Source organism: Lemur catta, chromosome 3, assembly GCF_020740605.2.
Source record: "Lemur catta isolate mLemCat1 chromosome 3, mLemCat1.pri, whole genome shotgun sequence".
In the NCBI taxonomy this organism is placed as follows: Eukaryota; Metazoa; Chordata; class Mammalia; order Primates; family Lemuridae; genus Lemur; species Lemur catta.
The window spans coordinates 90284995-90305948 of record NC_059130.1 but is presented as its reverse complement, the minus strand read 5'-3'; the positions used below and the strand labels follow the sequence as shown (position 1 = coordinate 90305948).

Sequence of the window (20954 nt, the reverse complement as noted above, 5' to 3'; positions counted from 1 at the left end):
CTCACAAGTTTGTGAAGTTTAAATGAGTTAACATGTATGTAAGATAACTAACACAGTATTGGAGATGAAAAAATGAATTCATACATTACCTATCATCAAAAACATTTCCTTGCTCAACACATTAGACATCAGACAAATTAAAAACACAGTAAGATATCACTATAGACCAATTAGACTGGATAAAATAATAATAATAAAAAAGACTGACAATTCCAAGTGCTAGCAAGGATGCAGAGCAATCAGATCCCTCATACATTGCTGGTGGGGACAAAAACTGGTACAGTTACATAAAAGGTTAAACATAATTATATGACCTAGGAATCCCACTGCTAGGTATTTACCCTAGAGAAACAACAACTTATGTTCACATAAAAACCTGTACAAGAATGTTCATAGCAGCTTTCATTCATAATTATCAAAACTGAAAACCCAAATGGCTTTCAATGATAAATGGATTAAAAAAACTGTTGTACATCTATACAATTGAATAGTACTCAGCAATGAAAAGAAATGAACTATTGATACAATTTGGATGAAATCTCAGAAGTGTTACTAAATGAAAGAAGCCATTCTCAAAAGGCTATATTTTACATGATTCCAGTTTTGACATTCTTGAAAAGACAAAACTATAGTGATGAAGAACAGATCATTGTTTGCTGGGGGTTAAGAGGAATGGTGTGACTACAAATGGTAGCACAAGGGGGTCTTTTGGGGTGATGAGCTGGTCTGTATCCTGACCATGGTAATGGTTACACAAATATATACTTGTGCTAAAATTCATAGAGCTGTACATTTAAAAAGTCAATTTAACTGTGTGTTAATCTAAAAGAATAACATAAAATAAAAAGCTTTCCCATATTGGTATTAACACCTAGTACTCAAGGACTCCCAATTTTCTAAGGTGTCTTTGTAATTTAAGGGCAGTGTCTTGGTTATTCAAATTACCTCTTACTAAAAAATGCAAAAATAAGAGAGAGAAGGAGCAGGTTGCAGGCACTGTAGAAGTATATGGGAGCCTGGCTTATCTAGAAATTTCTAAAGCTAGAGTAGCTATTTCATTTCAATTCAATCCTGAACTTTCAAAGAGGAAACACCTCCCCACTCCCCCCACCCCCAACTTATTTTAAAGCTTTGCTAGTAAAGCTGTCCTTGCACTGAGCTAGCAATAAATCTACAGAACGCTATGGTAATACCCATGGAGAAGGCAAAAGGGGCCTCCATAAACCATGAGATTTGAACTACTACAGATGTTGCAGTGGGAATTTATGGTTTTCAACGGATCCTTATCTCTGCTTGCCAGTTTCTGCACATTGAATCATGCACTAGCAGAGTCTATTTTAAGAATCATCATTTTTTTCTTTAAATATTAAAAAAAATCTGTGGCAATTAATTTTTTCCATACTGTTCTATCATGACAAATAAATGTGAAATGCATATTTACAGAGCACGTGTAATTGCATTTGGGCACATGCAAATGACATGCAAATCTTACATTCTAAATGAGTTTGTTTATCATTCCTGAATTCTAATCCAAGGGCCTTACTTTTTAAATTCAGTTTACATTCTGACATGTATACAAATGAGTTTGACTCTGGAAAATAACTTAATAAACTCAGGGTTAGCGATGCAATTAGAGGAGGCATCTGGGAGCTATAAAATCTTGGAAGCAACATTTACATCTTTTTCTGCATTCAAGGTTTCAATTTCCTAGCTTAAACCCTCTTGCAACAAGCCTGCACTCCCCTCACTCTGCCACCCATTTCCCATCATTCCGGCAGTCCCAGCAATTGAAATGGCTTCCATTTTTTTCCCCTGGGAGAGGCAGATGAGTGCATTTCATTGAGGATGACCTCACTGAGTCATTGTCCTCAGTGTAGCATTTTCAAAAACTAAGATCAGAGTGATAAATGAAATGAAAACTAACAGAATTAACATTGATCAGGACTTTCTGGGAGTTTTTTATTATTATGGCTGTCCCAGTTCTCCTGTGGGTGCTAAAGTCTTCCCATGGATTATTGACCCTCTAAAAAAAGCTATGAGCAGTCACAAATCTGGTTTGTCAAAGTACATAAGAGAGAGAAGGGAAAATGGGATCATATTCACTTTGAGAGGGAAGAAAACAGAACCATAAAACAAAGTTTCCTCAGAAAATTAAAAATAAAACTACCATATGATCCAGCAATCCTACTTCTGGGCATTTAGCGGAAGAATTGAAAGCAAGGTCTTTAAGAGATATTTGTACACCCATGTTCATAGCAGCATTATTCCCAGTAACCAAGAGTGGAAACAATCCAAATGTCCAGCAGCATTATTTTCAATAACAAGGGATGAATAGATAAACAAAATGCGGTGGATCAATACAATGGAATATTACTCAGCCTTAAAAAGGAAGGAATCTTGTTGCATGCTTCAACATGGATGAACCTTGAGGAGATTATGCTAAGTGAAATAAATTAGCCACAGAAAGACAAACATTGTATGATTCCACTTTTTTGAAGTACTTAAAGTAGTCAAATTTTATAGAAAAAGAAAGTAGAATGGTGGTTATCAGGAGCTGGGGGAAGAGGAAAAACGTTGTTTAATGGGTATAGAGTTTCAGTTTTGCAAAGCAAAAAATTCTGGAGATCTGTTAACAACAATGTAAATATACTTAACACTACTGACTTAAAAATGGTTAAAATGGTAAAGACAACAACAGCAACAAACACTGCCCAGGGCAAGGGTACTTTGGAAAAAAAGTTATTTGTATAATAAAATCGTCTTATGTTGAAACAACGATGATTGAGTTAGGGTTGTAGAACTGTGGGTGACTTCAAAAATTTTCATGATTTATGAAATTTTCATAATGAGGTGGTATTTTGCCTATAGGGTATATGAATTTCTAAGGACTATTTTTAATATAAAATATTTTGTTAAAATGGAGGTTTTAAGGAAGTTCAAAAGGTCTTTTCTGTTCTTAATAGAAATCAGCTTTAAACGATGGTAGGGTACCTTTTTGAGATTCATGTTATTAGGTAAACTATGGTCTATCAGCAAAATCTGGCCCATAACAGCCTGCTTTTATATGGCCCATGAGCTAAAATGGTTTTAACATTTTTAAATAATTTAAAAATAATCAAAAGAAGAATATTTTATGGCATGTAAAATTATTCAATATTCAAATTTTGGTATCTATAAAGAAATTTTATTGCAACACACACTACACACATACTCAAAACAAAACCAAAGTGAATGCTGAAAATTCCAAATTCTGATTTTGATCACAGCATAGATTCATAGAATATGCTAGTCAGAAAGGCCCTCTGAAGTGATTTAGTATAAAATTGTTATTCCATAGATGAGAAAACAGAATGAGAGAGGTGAAATATTATACTTGCCTTGAGTCCTAGTGAGTTAATAATAGAGCTGGAATTCTCCTCTATGCTGAGCACTTTGCTTTCTCATTGGAATGGACAGACTCAATAAGTCAAATTGTAACTCAGAGTTCTGTTTCTTCCCAATGCTTACTTTTCGGTAATATAATATATGTTGAATATTATATTTATTACAAGCTATGCACTTTTCACAGTGTTAGCACATGTAGTCTGCACAACTGTCCTTTGAGGTGGCACTATCCCTAAGCTGTAGAGCCCACTATTCTCTCTTCCCCTCACTCCAGTCATGCTGGTCTTTGTCAGGTTACCCACCCTTCTATGGTGAATCCTGTGCTCTGGAAACCACCTCCTCCAGCCTCCTGGGTCCTAATTCTGCCCTATTCCCTCTCACTGCAGGATCTTCAACCTCTTCCTCTCCACTGTTTCCAGGTCCTAACCTACAGTTAATCAATATGTTCAAATCCCTCTTGGCTTAAAAAAGAAAAGCTGTCCCTTGCGTCCCTCGCATCTCCTCTTTCCTTTTGTTCCCAGCCAAGATTTGTAAAAATGTGGTCTACACTTGCAATCTCTCCTTCACTTTCTACTGACTTCTCACCCCACTGCAACCTGGTCTCCACTCTCTCCGTCTCCCATCTGACTAACCCACTTCACAATGACTTCTTTGTGTTTAAAATCAATGGACACTTTAAAAGTCTTATCTCATTTGATACCAGTGATCACTCCCTTCTTGAAACTCATGCAGTGATTGAGCTGTCATGTGCAAAGACATATGACCTATATCAGGAAAGGGAGAGATTGATAAATACCCTATTATTCCAGCCATTTTTAGTATTACTCCATGCCTTTGCATAGGCTATCCCCTTTGCATAGAATACCCTCCCATCACCAGTGTTGTGAATTCCTGTGCATCCTTTTCAGCCCAACTGATATTTCCCTCTCTGTGAAGCTTTCTCTGACTGCCTTCAAGAAGAGTTGATCGCTTGCTTCTTTGCCTCCACTGTGCGTTATATTAAAGTCAATAGTCACCCTTATCACAATGTATACATTTACTCATTTGCACCTAATATGGAATGTATTCTTCTTGAGGCAGTCAGGGACATGTCCAATTCCTTTCTGCATGTGAAAATAAGTTGGCATTTCAAGGTCCCTTCACTCTTTAGTATCTTTCTCCCTCTGTGCTCCTATCAAAGAGAGACTTGGACTACAACAAACAAATAATTTCATAGTGAACAAATGTTTTATACAAGTGAATAAATTCATCAGAGCTAGTGTGTGGGATTCTTCTTGGGTACTAAAGATGTAATCCTTGACAACTAGTGTGTTTTTTCTCATATTAGGACAAATTCCTAGGAGAGGCAGAAAGACCTAATATTTCTCGGAACCACAGTGGGGAGAGTGGAAAGGGTAATCTGGAAGGGTAAAGCCAAAACTATGCTGATAAAAGAATTAGACTTCTTCAGATAGGAAACAATCCTATGTCATCACAGAGAAAAGTGCTTTTCACGGTGAGGGGTACCTGGTTCATAGCTTCCATGGCTCTAATTGAAACCAGGTGACTTACATTTATCTTTATTCACTCACTCAGGACACAGTCTGCCTCCAGAACCTGGGAGGATTGAGCAAACATGAACAACAGTGGCAATTAGGTTAAAGCCTGAGGAACTGCACACAAAATATAATATGAATCTACCTCCAGTGGGGAGCAAGACATTTGCTCTGAAGGAACAGGGTATGGTTACCAGCCTGAGAGATTTGAAGAGGCACCTGCATGAATGTGGGTGAGAGAAGGCAAGGGGATTCAGAGTGAAGTCCAGAAGGATTAATCACTCTCTTTGTAAAAGCCTAAGTATGGAATCCCCCACCTCCCACCACTTAGATGCAGAATAGCTAAATTAGCTAGCATTGCACCCTTTATTCCTCCTACAGCAACCTTCTGAGATTTTCCTAATTTATAAGTAAAGAACATTTACAGGACAGACAGTAGAATATAATGGCTAAGAAAAGATTCTGGAGCCGAACTGCCTGGGTTCAAATCCCACCTTTACTGCTAGCCATGAAAACTTGGGCAAGTTACTTGGCCTCTCTTTGGCTCAGTTTATTCATCTGTTAAATGACAATAATTATGATATCTGCTTACGTATGTTTTTGTGAAAATTAAGTGAGTTAATGTACCAAAAGGGCTTAGAATAGTACTTGCAATATGGTAGGCACTCAAAAGCATTGCCTATTATTGCTATCCATGTTTTTTACAGCATAGCCTGAAGTATTTGGTCTGGTGGAAGCCAATGTGGCAGGAAGTCTAGGGTAGCATAAGCCTGATCTGTCTCATTTCTTTGAGAGCATCGGCTTAAGGGGTATAAACTGCTTTGGTTATCAGCTGTGTGAGACCCACAACCTGGGAGATATCACAGAGGACGCAAGGCCCAAAACACATAATTTAGACTAAACTTCTTGATCATCCTACCAGTAAATAAAAGAAGATAACCATTTGTGCTTTAGAAGAATGGGGCCTGCTACACCTGGGTTATTGTGAGTCTCCCTAGTGCTGGTACATGGCAAATAATAAATTTGTAAGATAGAGAGATAAATTTATATTCATTTGTAGTAAGCCAAATGAATGGTGGGTGGCAGGACACAATTAGCAGGTATAGATCACAAGCAGCAAGCACCTCCTGCCCACTTTCTACTAACCTTAACCCTCTGTCTCAGGCTTTAGGCCTTAGATATCTTTCTATAATTGCTGGGGCCTATAATTCATTTAACTACCTATTCACAAACTAGTCATTTAGTCTATGACTTTTGGCATGTCCTTTCTCTTCTTGGGCCCAGTTACTTCAAATGCAAAGTGAAACAGTTTAGGTATGGTAAGTAGGTTTTATCTCACATGCACATGTAAGTGAGTAGTGACTGGTTAGAGTATTGTGTAACAGAGGTTTTAAAAATGAATCCAGGCTGAGCAGGAAAGAGTTCCAGGGTGATTTAATGATGTCATGTATATTGAATAAGCAATTGGCAGTCCATGTGTCATGTATTTTTTTACTCCTGAACTAGGCAAAATCCTCTACACCCATTTTCTTTTGAGGAGTCCTAAAGAATCACCCAGACTTAATGAGAGCATCAATTATGGTGCTGTGGTTTTCTCATTATGAATGTAGTTACCCCCTTGGGACATGCCAAGTTACCCAGTAAAAAGATTTACTCTACCAGAAACTTCTCCACTCATGTGTAAGTAGATGAAATCAAGGTCAAAGAGGACCCTCCCATAAAGGAAGGGAGGGAAAAAAGCCCAGATTTTGGAATCAATATGCTCAGCCACTTACAACCTGGGTGATCCTGAATGAGTCATATAACCTGCCTAAATCTTAGCTTCTTCCTCTCCAAAATAGGGTAATAATATTTAAAATTACAGGATGGAAACTAGGATTTAGACAATTATAAAACACTTAGTACCTAGCATAGCAAAGTACTTTATCTGATGGAGACCCTTAATACTAATTCCTTCTCTCGTCTTCAAAGTAAGTGCAGGGAGCCTTGGACTATAAATGCTTTGGGGATAGAGGCTGTGTCTTATTTGTCTCTTTATACCTAGTTCTGAACACAGATGTTTAAGGAATAAATGTTTAAGAAATATTTACGGGCTTGAATTGAATTTAATTCAATTCAAATGAAATTAAATGATCTTTTAGATACTTTTCAGTACCAAGCATAGAAACTGGCACATGGTCTGCACTCATAAATGCTTATAGAACATAGTTCTATGATGGCCTAATTCCAGGACTGGGACACATTAATGGAAACATATATAATTCTCAGAGGAGCATTAGAGGAAGGGCCACATGCCCACTCACTGTTGGCATTGTCTCGTCAGAAGATCTGCCACTTGTAGCTACTTTCTGCTTCGTATCTTCTTTCTCAGAGGGAAGAAAGTGGCCCTGATAAATCCATTATGCTTTTTCTGTATTTATATGGAAAAAAAGATCCTAATTTTCTGTCATGCATCCAGGGGACACTCAGAAATCATGTCCTTTCCTGTCTGGGCCCAAATACATTGTCCCTGCTGGGTAAGGTGAGAGCCACTGCTCTTCTTTCCCATCCCATAAGTTTCCCTTTGAAGTTCCCTTACTGTCCCAGTGACACTGAATGGACCATAACAATTTCAATGTCTGAGTCATTATCTCATTGTTCTAAACCACATATTTTTGCTGCTGGCCCTATAACTGTTCTCCTTTAGGTGAGTCCTGAAGAATTTCACAGTCTTAATGAGTACATCAATTATTGTTCATGGAAGAGCTGATGTCTCCTTAAAGGTTATTTGAAGGTTGATTGCTATCTCAGTGCTTATATCCAGCAAATCTATCTCAGCCTTATGAATGCATTTGACCTTTTTATAGGTACAGGGGAAAAATAACAGAACAAAAGTTAATTTAGACCTCTATAATACAACATTTTTTTTTTCTGAAAGAAATGAAAGGGCATTGAAATCAATACCTGCAAAATAACATGCTGATGAATGTTGGGACCCAATTTTCTCATTTTGCTAACTCGAGATTGGGAATTCTGAATAGTTTTCAATCCTGCATTCTTTGGGCGCTGTGAAGTCTGCTGTATTGTGTCCACACAATACGGCTGCACACTCATTATGGGAGTACCAGTGGTCCTGAAAAGGTCAGTTAGTTAGAAATGTCAGCATTCAATGGAGCCGCACAGGCCTGTGTGTGCACAGATCCAATTAGAGTGGCCGGGCAACACCGCTGTAACCCAGAATCCTAATGAGTAAGTAGAGGAGAGGTGGCAGTGCCTTCTTTTCTTTCTTCTTCTTACTCAAAAGAAATGGAAATGCTTTTCATCTACCCTACATGGGGTTGTTTAAACTTTACCAAACACCACTTAGTCTCCAGGTGGGCAGGGAGGGGAACCCCAGCTTCTGCAAAGGCTGAGCTGCCAAGAACAGCCAGATGTGGAAGGGAAAGTAACGAAGAAGGTGGGAGCAGTACTTCAGACTTCAGGCTGGTGGAACCGGTCATCCTTCGCAAGATTTACTCAGGTTGATAGCTAAGAGGAAGATGGCCTTCTTAACAAGTTCATTTCTAAGCCCCTACTATGTGCCAGGGCCCTGTGGCCTTTGCCATTTTTAACAAATCGAAAGCAGTGGTGTAAGTATGTGGTAAGAGTGCATAAAAATCTGGATGTATATGTTGGCTGATATTTTACCAATGCTTCTCTAATTCTAATCCATCACAAGATAGTATTTTGAAAAAGTCCACTGGTCATGAATGTGGGTGCTGCAGCAATGTCAAATTGCTATTAAAGTTTCTAAATGCTTTGTCTTAATTTATATATTTATCTTATTGTGGACAGTTTACACACTAGCACTAGTCTGTGCCTGACACTTTGAGTAGCACTGTTCTAGCTACTTTGCTTGTTCTTACCTTCCACTCCTCACTTCCACCTTCACAGGTCCCCACTAGTCATCTGGCACTTCTAGACTGACAATCATACTGGACTCTCTTTTCTGGTCCAATCACTATATACTTCTTTAAAACACTTTTTGATATTTGTTCTTTGGCACTACAGACCCCACCCTTAGTTAGAACATTCTCCCAGCAACCTGTCTGAAACAACAACAACAAAAAAAGTCCTGGATAATTTTGTTACAGATGATTCAGGGACCATAATTTTAGAACAAATAGAGGATTTTATAGGGAATCTATCATTGGCTTTTAAAGCTCACCAGGTAGTGATGATCTGCTTGGTTCTATGCCCCAGTCATTGCGGCAGCTCATCCCTTCAACTGAGGCCACTTAGCCCCCTTTGCAGCCTACCAGATCCCAGAATCATTCTGGCTTCATGGTCAGGTAAGGGTAGGGGTAGCAGATATAAGCAATGTTGGGTTAGTAAATTAGCCTGTTATCCGCTGTGTCTGATGTCTGCTTTTACTGTGACCTTTCTGCCTAATTTTCTGCAGCCAGACCCTTTTCTCAGGCCCCATGACTATTTCTCATCCCAGCACTCATTTCTGCAGTAAATGGGTTCTTTTCCTATTCAGTTTTTCTTTTAATATCTCAGCAACCTCTGGATAAACCAGCATCTGTGATTAGCAAGGCAGCTGAAAAATGAGAAGTCCACTGGATGTTGAGTCAGAAAACTTGTTTTCAGGCTCTTACTTTTCTACGTAGAAGCTATGTGAACATAGGCAAATCTTGTAATTTCTCTGACTTCAATTCTCTTCAATGACAAAACGGGATGTAGGTGACTACTTCATTTGGTTATTTTGTTGTTTAAGCGAAGTATTGAGTCAAAAATCACTTTGTACATTGTGATGTGCTATGTCAAACACAGGTGTAGTGGTGGTCATTATTGCTGCTATTGTTATCCCACCCTGTGGATTATTTTTAAAATACTGTTTAATATTTGTCCTCTGGCACCACAGACCCCACCCATAGTTAGAACACTCTTCTAGCAACCCCTGTCTGGGCTTCACTGGACTAACTAGACCAAAACAATGAATAAAAACCTAGTGGAGAGAAGGTAGTTAGGCTGCCTCTTTTCAGTACCTTTGGGGAGAAAGGAAAAAAGAATCCAAGAGATTTGGAGTAGAAAAGTAGAGAGAGACTCATGGCAGAGAATTTAGTGCGAACAACATGAACATGTTCCTGGGACAACCTCTGTTGTTTAACCCTAGGGAACAAAACATGGGCAAGGGCCAGAGCATGGGAGGAGGTTAGTAATTGGATACTGGCCTCTAAGACAGTGTGTGAAGTGATGAGGTGCTTCCCAATGTACCGTCTAAGGCTGGCATTGATCCCACCTCACAAACTAAGTTAATGGCCATTGAAATGGAAAAAGCTGTCTTATTTCTCCTACGAACAACAGAAAACCACCAATTTTCTTTTCATCAATGTAATTAAAAACTCTTCTTTACCAAGCCAGTCTTACATATAATCTTTACCAGAAGGGGAAACCTTCTGAAAGATATCCAGCCAACCAGCCATGAGTGGGTCTCAGCTGGGCTAGACTGATCTCCCTCATTTTTTTCAGTTTCTGAAAAGAAGTGTATCAGGTTTATAAAACAACAATTCAGAAACCATCTGGAGGGGGGGAATTGCACTGCAAGTGCCAAACACAGACTCTATTGGCATTTCAGAGAATGTCTTCATAGGCTGGGGGGCTAGGTTACCGAGAAAAAATCATAGATACCTGCGACCATCCTTAGAGAAGGACTTCCCATAACAACATGAGCATTTCCAAGGTTCTAGTATGTGCCATACACATACTTTATCTCATCTAATACTCACAACAACCCTATGAGGTCAAAATTATTAGCCACATTTTAGCAATGAAAGACTTGAAGCTCTGAGAGGTTAAGTGTTTTATCCAAAATCATATCAAGAGTAAATGGTAGAACTGAGATTTGAACCCTGGTCTAGTGGATCCCAAAGTTTCCATTGCATTATAGAATTTCCTTTCCTGTTCTTTCTTTTTGGTTATACAGACTTTTATAGGGATTCCTCTGTCCCAGTAGTACTGGATAAGCACTGGTAAGGGTAGGTCAGGAAACCTTGCTAAGGGCAAACTCCCGTATTCCTCTAGCCTATCCTCATCACTCTCAAGATGATGTTTAGACCAGAGCATGAAGGATGTGCACCACCCTCTATGACATGACATCGGGTCCTCAGTCTTTAGGAATTTCAAGTATATGTACTTGGAGCACACCTTGTCTCAATTCAGTAGCAACCTACACCATTTGCCAAGTCTGCAAAGGACTATGATATAAACTGGAAACTAGACATTGGGCACACAACCTTCTTTTTCTAAATGAGAGAATCTTACTTTGCTTAGTCCAGTGAATCAAAAATATTGCTCATTTTCAGGACCAAAGCAAAAGCCCTTATAGTTTTCTATGTTAGGATAGATGGATAGAAAGATGTAGACAGACACATTTAGCTATTTATTTATGGAAGAAATAGTAGCTAGATTCTTCTCAATGTCTTTCTCTGAAACCTTTGCCAATCTCAGAAAGCTAGGTCATTTACCCATATAAGTAAGGAGTAAGGAGAGAATTCTTGGAGGAATGAGAAACAGAAGTGTGTCTGAAAGAACCAAAGAAATAATACTGACAATCATAATCATCATCATTATAATTTTGATAGCCAGCCTCCAAGATGCCCCCTGAAGGAGTCTCACTTCCTGGTATATATCATTATATAGTCCTCTCCCACAGTGAATAGGGCTGATGTAAGTAACGAATAGGATGCTATAGAAATGACAGGCTACAACGTCTCAGTCTAGATGATAAAAGACATTTCAGCTTCTACTTTGCTCTCTTGCAAAAGTTAGCCGCCATGTTGTGACTCAAGCAGCCCTGTAGAGAAGTCTATGTGGCAAGTCTACTGCCAAAAGTTAGTACCAACTTACCATCTATATGAGTGAATCATGTTGAAAGATGATACTCCAGTCCCACTCAACCCTTCAAATAACTGCAGCCTTGGCTGACATCTTAACTGCAACCTCAGGAGAGACCCTAAGCCAAAACCATCCAGCTAAGCTGCTACCAGATTCCTGACCTATAAAAACTGTGTGAGATAATAAACATCTATTGTTTGAAACTGCTAAGGTTTAGAGTAATTTGTAATGCAGCAATGCAATCACAATAACAACTCTATTTAAAGCCTACTGTGGGTCATGCACTTTACTATGTTAGCCACTTTAAATATAATGGCGGGGGAGGGGATGGGTGTATACATACATAATGAGTGTGATGCCCACCATCTGGGGGATGGACACACTTGAAGCTCTGCCTGGGAGGAGGGGGGCAAGGGCAATACAAGTAACCTAAACTTTTGTAACCCCATAATATGCTGAAATAAAAAAAAATAAATATATCATATGTAATGTTAATAAAACTCAGAAAGTATTTTTGCTCTTTTATAAATGGTAAAGTGGAAATAAGGTACAGAAAATTCAGGCTTTCCTGAGGTCAAATCACAAGTGGAAGATGTTGGATTCAAATACATAACATATGTATGTACTACAAATCAATTACAATTACAAAATTGATGGTTTTCTTCTTTATCCTTTAAATTCTCATGAGGTACCTCATGGCTGGGCTACATTGCTTCAGGCCAGAACACATCACACTGGCTTACAGAGATATGCTCTGATGCCCCTCAAGTGCAGAGACAGGCTCATGCTGCTGTAGACTGTCAGCCTGTGGGTTTAGACCTCCAGCCTCTGAACCAATGAGAACCAGTGTCCTCCCAGGTAAGGCCAGATGACCTCTCACATTCTTCTCAATTCTCATTGTAAAGAAGGCCTAGTGTTATCAACAGAGCTTCTGTTCTGGCGTCTAATGTACATGACATTTTCATGCTATTAATAATATGCTAGGGGGGTTATTATCATAATTACCTCAATCTTTATTTCATCCCTATGAAATAGGTGTCACTGTCCATATTTGATGGAAAGCTCCAAAGCAGTTAAACAATTTTCATAAGTATGTGCGGTCAGAAGTGGCAGAATCAAGATTGGAACCCAGGTCTACCTGGTTCTCAAACTATCAATATACTCTGTTGATTCCCTGCTAAGGTTGGCAACCTGCTCCATATCTATTAAGCATAGGTCCTGGTCTCTGTGGCCTGCATCCTCAGGGCCTGCTGCCTGCTCTCAAGATCCTTGGCCACTGGTGTGTCCTGGCTTCAACCAGGAAGGGTCCAAGATATTACATCTATCTGATGATGAGTCCTGTCACTGTCCAGAGATTCTGGCTGTCAAGCCCTTGCTGGGCCTAGTCTTTTGGACAGAAGGGTTGAAACAGAACAGATTCATGTTTGTTCTGCTTGTAGACCTTATAATTCACACAGTTGGCTTAGCATGGCCACAGAGATAGTCATTGCAAAATTTCATATGATCTTGGGTCATTTCCAAGTAATGCCAGGACCCAATTTATCCCTTAATTTCATGAATGGTGTTCATGACCCAACTCCCAAGCAGTCAGCACAATAGATTTCCCCAAACACATATACTCAAAGATGGATTCATGATGAGTCAATCACAGAATCAGAAGCCATAGAGATTCTGCTGGGACTTCTAAGTGAGTCTCTTGTTTTTTCCTACTAGAACTAGAATTTTGGAGAATGTAAAGTATGCAGCTGCTACAGCCATTGTGAGACCACATGTGGCCTGGGAACAGAGTCAACACTGAACAAGTTGAGTTAAGAGAAGGAGAAAAACAGACTGGGTCCTTTGAGCCTTATATCAAGATGCACAAAATGTCATATTTATTTCTGGGTTATTCATTTACATGAACCGATGAATTGCCTATTTTTGCTTAAGCTAATTTAGGTTAGGATTGAAGAATCCTACTTTTATAGTCTCTGTGCCTTAATTTTAGCATTTATGACTTGAATTCCAGTTCCTCTTGGCCTCAGGACTGCATTCAGCCTAATTGGTCAAAGTCTTAACCAGCTCCTTCCTGATCTGACCTTCCTCATGCTGATCAGCTATGGTGCTTTTGGGTGCCACACCTTCCCAGAACAAAGCCTACCCACTGAATGGTCCAAAATGGGACCCCTATCCCCTTACCATCAACTCCCTCACCTGAGCTCTGGAATATGGCATCCCATATAGATTTCCCAGGATAAATATCCTAGGAACATACTCTCAGTTTATCTCCCAGAGAGCATAAGAACAAACATATTTCTCCCTGCCTTCATATATTTCTCAAATTCTGGAGTTTGTTTATTCAGATTTAATACAGTTTTTGAGTAACATCCAATGTGATGTTTTCATTGTTGACATGAGAGAGAGGATTTGGGGGACAGAGGTGGGAGTATAAATTGATCCAACCTTTCTGGAAAATGAGTTGGTAATAAGGCTCAATAATTCCTTAAATACAGTAATGCTCTTTGTCCCCAAAATTTAATTTCTAAAATATCCAGCATAAAAAACTTATGTAAAATAAGTAGAAAGCTTTTTTCACAAATATATTTATGGTTTATAAGACCAAAACATCTGAAAGTAACACAATGATTTATTTTTTGTAAATCAGGCCACATATAAAAGATGGAAGATACTAGAGCCTTTAAAACTAAGTATGCCTTTAAAATGTTCATAAAATGCTCATGGATTTAGTAATTCTACCCATAGAAATCTATTTTAGGACAATAACCTAAAATGTAGACAAAAACTTGTGCACAAGGTTAAGAAATTATTTATAAGGTTGAGATACTAGAATCAAGTTAAATATCCAACGTTATTGGCATGAGAAGATATTTCTGTTGTAATATTAAGCGAAAAATCAGTATGAAATTTTATATTCTATATGATCTCAGCTATGTAAAACAAAATTATACATGCATAGAAAAAAGCAAAGAAGTAAATGTATTAAAATATTAAATAGTTATTGCCTATGGGAGATAACTGATATTTTCAACTTCATAACTTCTCTGTGTTTCTCAAAATTTTCACCATGGGCATATGCAATTTTTTAATAGAGAAAGTGATTATAAAAAGATGGGAAGTATGTAAACTACATAGCAACATGGAGATTGTTTATGAAATAACGTTAAGTGAAAACATATGTATATAAAAACTTACTGTGATTGCAATTATGTAAATATGGTTCTGCATATAGACAAGAACTAAAAGGAAAAATGTCTGAATAGAATTAGGTTTTGTATTATGCTAAGGTTGTGGGATTAGGAGTAATTTATTTTTCTTCACTAAAGATGTCTTTAAAGCTATTTTAATGTTGTGTATGCATTATTTTGAAACATCTCCTCTGTGCTTATCCACTATGCTGTTAGATTGGTTCCACAGGTCTCATGTTGGTTCTGAAAATGGCCATGAAGCAGGTGACAATGTCTAGTCTGGCCTCTTTTGTTCCTTTAGTCTCCAGAGGGGCTGGGTTTACATCACAGGGGACTTTAATTGGAGACAAAGCCCAAAGTTGTCATGTACTGGCCAGCAGGATCAATCTGTCACCATTTAACACAGGCATTATTTTCACAAGATTAAGAGAGAATAAAGAACTTTGTGAATATTTGCAAAAAGGAACAAATCTAGCTGTGATTTTTTTCTGGAGGTTTCTATGATGTCTTAGGAAATCAATTATCTCTTCAGAATGTGGCCAAGATAGTGGAAAAGTGCCAGGACTCTGAAGTCCCTGACGGTCTCGGCTTTCCTTATCCCCAGCAAAGTGGGTCAGCTTGTCTGAGGAAGGAGGCTCCAAGTGCTAATATAACAAATGAAGTGACATTTTTATGTAGCAGTAGAAAAGGCAAAGGATTTAGAATCAGATCAAGACTGAATCTTGACTCTATCACTTATTAATTGTGTTTATGTGGGAAAATCAACTAATTTCATAGCAGCTTGGTTTATTCATTTGCAAAACAGGAAAGATGATACTTGTCTTATGGTATAGCTGGGAGAATTATGTGAAAAATATCTGCAAAGGGCCTAACATAACTCTAGCTCTGAGTAGCCACTTCCTAAATGCTGTTCTTTTAGTTTTTATCATCAAAAAGGCAAGACCATGTGACAGGGGTGCCCAGATAACTCAATGGGCAAAGAATAGTCTTTTCAACAAATGGTGCTGGGAAAACAGGGTAGCCACATGCAAAAGAGTGAAGTTGGACTCCTACTTCACATGATATAAAAACACTAACTCAAAATGGATCAAACATCTAAATGTAACAGCTAAAGCTATGAAATTCTTTGAAGAAAACATAGGAGTACATCTTTGTGACCTTGAGTTAGGCAATGGTTTCTTAGATATGACATAAAAAATACAAGCAACAAAAGGAAAAATGGATAAATTGAACTTAATTAAAATTAAAAACTTTTTTTGCTTTAAAAGACAACATCAAAGAAGTGAAAAAAATTCACAAAATGTGAGAAAATGTTTGCAAATCATAAATCTGACAAAATTATATACAGAATATATATATATATTTATTACTCTTACAATCCAATAATAAGACAGATATAATCTAATCAAAATGGGTAAGGGCAAATAATTTGAATAGATATTTTTTCTCCATAGAAGATATACAAATGGCCCACATAAACACATGAAAATATGTTCAACATGAAAATATGTTAAACATTAGGGAAATACAAACCACAATGAGATACCCACTAGGATGACTATAATCAAAAAGATAATAACAAGTGTCAGAGAGGATGTGGAGAAATTGGAACTGTTCTGTGTTGCTCATGGGAATATAAAATTGTACAGCTATTTGTAAAACACTTTGGCAGTTTCTCAAAATATTTATCCTTAAGTTTACCATGTGACCAGCAATTTCATTCCTAGGTTTAAATACCCAAAAGAAATGAAAACATGTGTCCACATAAAAAACTTGTACACAAATGTTCACAGGAGATTATTGACAATAATCCAAAATGGAAATAACCCAAATTTCCATTAACAGATAACTGGATAAATAAATTGTGGTATATCCATACAATGACATATTTTTTCTGCAATAAAAAGGAATGAAGTATTGACATATGCTACAACATGCATGAACGTTGAAAACATTATGCTAAGTGAAAAAAGGCAGTCATGAAAGGCCATATATACAATATGATTCCATTTACATAAAATGTCCAGAATAGGCAAATCCATAGAGACAGAAAGTAGATTAGTGGTTGCCAGCGGCTGAGAGAAAGGAGAAACTGGACTGCTAATCAGTATGGAGTGTCTATTTGGGGTGACAATAATGTTCTGGAACTAGATGGTGGTGATGGTTGCACAATTATGTGAACATACTTAAAACTACTAAATTATGCACTTTAATGGGGGAGTTTTATGGCATGTGAATTATATCTCAACAAAGCTGTTATTTTAAAATAGTTATGACCAGCATGTTTAACTAGGTGGTGGGAATATAAAAATCTTTCTAGAAGTGTGATAAAGTGTATTAGTCACTGCCAATATTCTAGTTGTCCTCACTGCAGTGCCCTTCCCTGTGGAAATATTGCACATCCCCACTGTTTTGAATTTAGGAAAGGTAATATGACTTGCTTTGATCAAGGAAATTTGAGAAGAAGTGACCCCTTTTAAGAGATTTTTAGGGCAGATGCATGGCTCACGATCTCTCCCTTTTCCCTCTGCCATGACAAACAACATGGAAAGTGTTGTCAGTGCCTCCCCATGGTTTCATACATTCTTCCAGCACTTATTATTTCTGCACATGTTGAAAAGCTTCCAATTGCTGACACTTGCAAATCCATCCTAAAAGTTTGGAAGCTGCTATGTCTATACACTGAGCAGATCAGAAGTGTCAGGGAATTAACACCCCCCATCACTCCTATTCCTTGTGCCTCAGAGGGATAACTTTGTGGCTTATTTTCCAACTTGACTCACAGGGTTCTCCAGTGGGATTGAGTCCCAGTTGCCCGCCGTGGTGGCTTGCTTGATAATGAATCTTTCTGGGGTTTCTTTCTTTTCCTGTCTCATTTCCCTTACTCCCATATCAACGAGTCTGGGATCACCTCCCATGTATGTAAAGGTCTGCTTCTTTGGGAATGCAAACTAAGACCTCCAGCAATGTTTCAAACAGAGGATTCTTGGTCAGCCTGGGTGCCAGAGCACGGAAGATATAGAGCACAGCTGACTGCAAGCCATGTAGGACATGTACCAAAAGTGAGAAATAAGCCTTTGCTTTTTAAGCCTCCACAATTTAGATGTCATTGTGACTTTAGTGTCATGACTAGTGAATGATGTTTACCTCTGGTCAGTAATTCTCATCTTAGGAATTTTTCCTAAAGAATTAGAGATGTTCACAAAAGTCTTTATATAAAAATGCTCACTGTGGTGTTATTGATAATTAAATAATTGGATGTAACAACAATAATAATATATAACAATAGGGGGAATTTAAAAATATAAATGCTTTTCAGCTATATAAAATTCCCTCAGAGAATATTTAATAATTTAGAAGATGTTCATGCTATATTAAAATAAAAAGAGCTTACAAAATATCATTCTAATTTCATTTAAAAATTACATCTATAGTTGCATATACATGTGCAAAAAGTAGGTCTCTCTTTTCAGTCTGGTGGTAAGGATTTTACTCGGACAGGAAAAGAATACAGCACTTCCTCATACTGCCTCCCTTCTATTGAAGAGGTTGTAGGAAATAAATTTTCTAAAAAGTAAAGAAGAAACTATAGTTGAACTTCTAGGTCAAATGACTATATAAGTTCATGTTTCAATAAGCCCATTTGTTTCCATAAAATAGTGATATTGGATAATAATGTATGAAAAAAGAAATGAAAATATATATTTAGCCTCCATTGTGAAAGACATGTCTCCATGAAGCTGAAATGTACAGAAATGAAAATGGTTAAGTAGTTCTGAGTCTACTGGCTTGTTGAGATACGGATGTAGAAGCAGGCAGTAGCAGTTTACAGCTATCCCTGTGGGATAAGGGAGACTAAAAATGCTCTACAGGAAATGGAGATGAGAGATAAGCTTCTGCTTAGACCAAGGACCTTGGCAAGGGGGGGGGGGGCGGGGTCTCCTGTCATGAAAAGAGCCTTAAGAAAGGGTTGCTGCATAACTTTCGGGAGATAGGTCCTATGCATTAGAGGTGAGGAATATATACTCAGAAAACAAGCAATGTCAAGCCATCCTGCTAACTTTTTTGTCATTGAATCTGCAATATACTCTATATTCCCCAGGTCCTATACTGAAGATGTAAGTAGAGATAACTGCAAAAACCATCACATAGGGAGATGTGAACACAGTGGGAGTTTGGGTATGGGGTGGAGAGAGAGAACACCAGAAAACTTCCTTCTCAAAATGATCCTACAAATTAAAATTTCAAAACATGAAGAAATCAAATGCTAAAAATGATACTAAACAAAATCAACAATTGGAACTTGAATTCCCTCCAGATGAAACTTATTTTATGGAATAAAGATTTTAAAATAAGCATATTGAGGATGTTCAAAGAAACAAATGAAGACATTAAAACTGAACAAGAAATTATGAAACAGAATAGGCAGAAATAAAACAAGAACAGGTGGATATGAACAAAATTAGAAATCTTGGAAATGAAAAACATATAGTCATTGAAATATTGAAAAAGACAAAAAAATCTAGACTAGACATGGTCAAAAAATGAATTTATGAATGCAAGTTCCTTGTGAGGAACTCAGAATCAGTGCAGTGAGACAAAATGATAAAAATTATGAAAAATCAGTTAGAAACTATGGAGAGCCACTTGATAGAATGCACATTTGTCTAATAGGAATTCTTGAATAAGAGAATCAAAGTAATGGGGATAAAAACAATATTTGAACAGACAATTTGCCACTAATTTACTAGAATTAAAGAGAGATATAGATTCTTATGTGGAAAGTATACTCAGAGTACCAAGCAGTATAAAGAAAAATAAATTCACACCCAGACATAGCAAAGTAAAAAGGTAAAACATTAAGATTAAAAAAATATATTGAAATCTACACAATAAAAAATAGGTTCCCCAAAATGACTATATAATGGCAGACGTCTCATCAGTAACTATGGATGCCATAAAATAATGAAAAAAATCCACAAAGTGTAAAGGAATGTCCTCCTCAAACTAGAGTTTATACCCAGCCAAATTATCATTCCAGAAAGAAATCAAAACAAAGACATACACTAGTTAGTTAAAATGGTTATCCATGGACTCTCACTAAAAAGCTATTAAAGGATATACTTTAGTAAGGTAATATAGAAAAGGCTTAAGATACAATAAAAAAGAGAATACAAAATTTATAAGCTGTGTACGAGGACAAGGAGATTTGAGACCAGGTCTTATGAGGAAGGAACAAAGGAACTGGGAATATTTAGCCTGGAGAGAAGAAGACACAGACCTTCTTTAGATCTCCAAACTATTGTCATGGGCTGAGGCATTTAGAAACAGTGATGATGTCATCAAGAAGCAGATTTTAGCCCTGCTCAAAATAGAGCTGTCTAATCAATAAGAAGTGGTAAGTTTCCTATCAAGAAAAGGGATGAAATGGGAGTGAGCAACTCTAGTTATATCAGTCCATGATTCAGAATTTCCATATATGTTAATCATATATAAATGTTAAACCTAGCTCTTCCATCTTTGTTCTTCTAAATTTTCAAGTTCTCTATCAGGTGGAAATACAGTAAGGTCACCTGAACTGGGTAGATCCACTTTACATTTGCAGTTGCCATTTTATACCCCAGTTATATAGACCAGATAATCAGCCTCTGAGCTAGGACAGTGCCTGGAGAGGGCAATATCTCAATCTCTTTGAAAGTGAGCCAAGTGGTCCCTGGATACAGCATGGTAGGTTTGTGGAAGGCAGGGCTGACATAGTTCAGCCATATTGGTTACTCACGTATTAAAATGTCTCCATATTTATTGGTAATTAGTCATTCCCTGAGCACCCTAACCCTGCCATATGACCACTAAGCCACACTATCCCCTCCTCCAGGACCTCAACTCTACACAGTCCAGTAATCAAAGTGTTAATGTCTAGCACAGCAGGCAGTCACCAAGGCTGTTAAAATAGTTTGAATATCACCCATGGATGAAAATAAGTAGCACACCC

The 20954-nt window shown here is 37.6% G+C and overlaps 1 protein-coding gene across 1 annotated transcript in view; it reads right to left on the bottom strand.

The window, feature by feature from the left end:
- The window catches only part of AGBL4 (AGBL carboxypeptidase 4), a 1191358-nt gene that overhangs the window by 293721 nt on the left and 876683 nt on the right, over positions 1-20954 (bottom strand). The gene's annotated exons all lie outside the window — the stretch shown is intronic.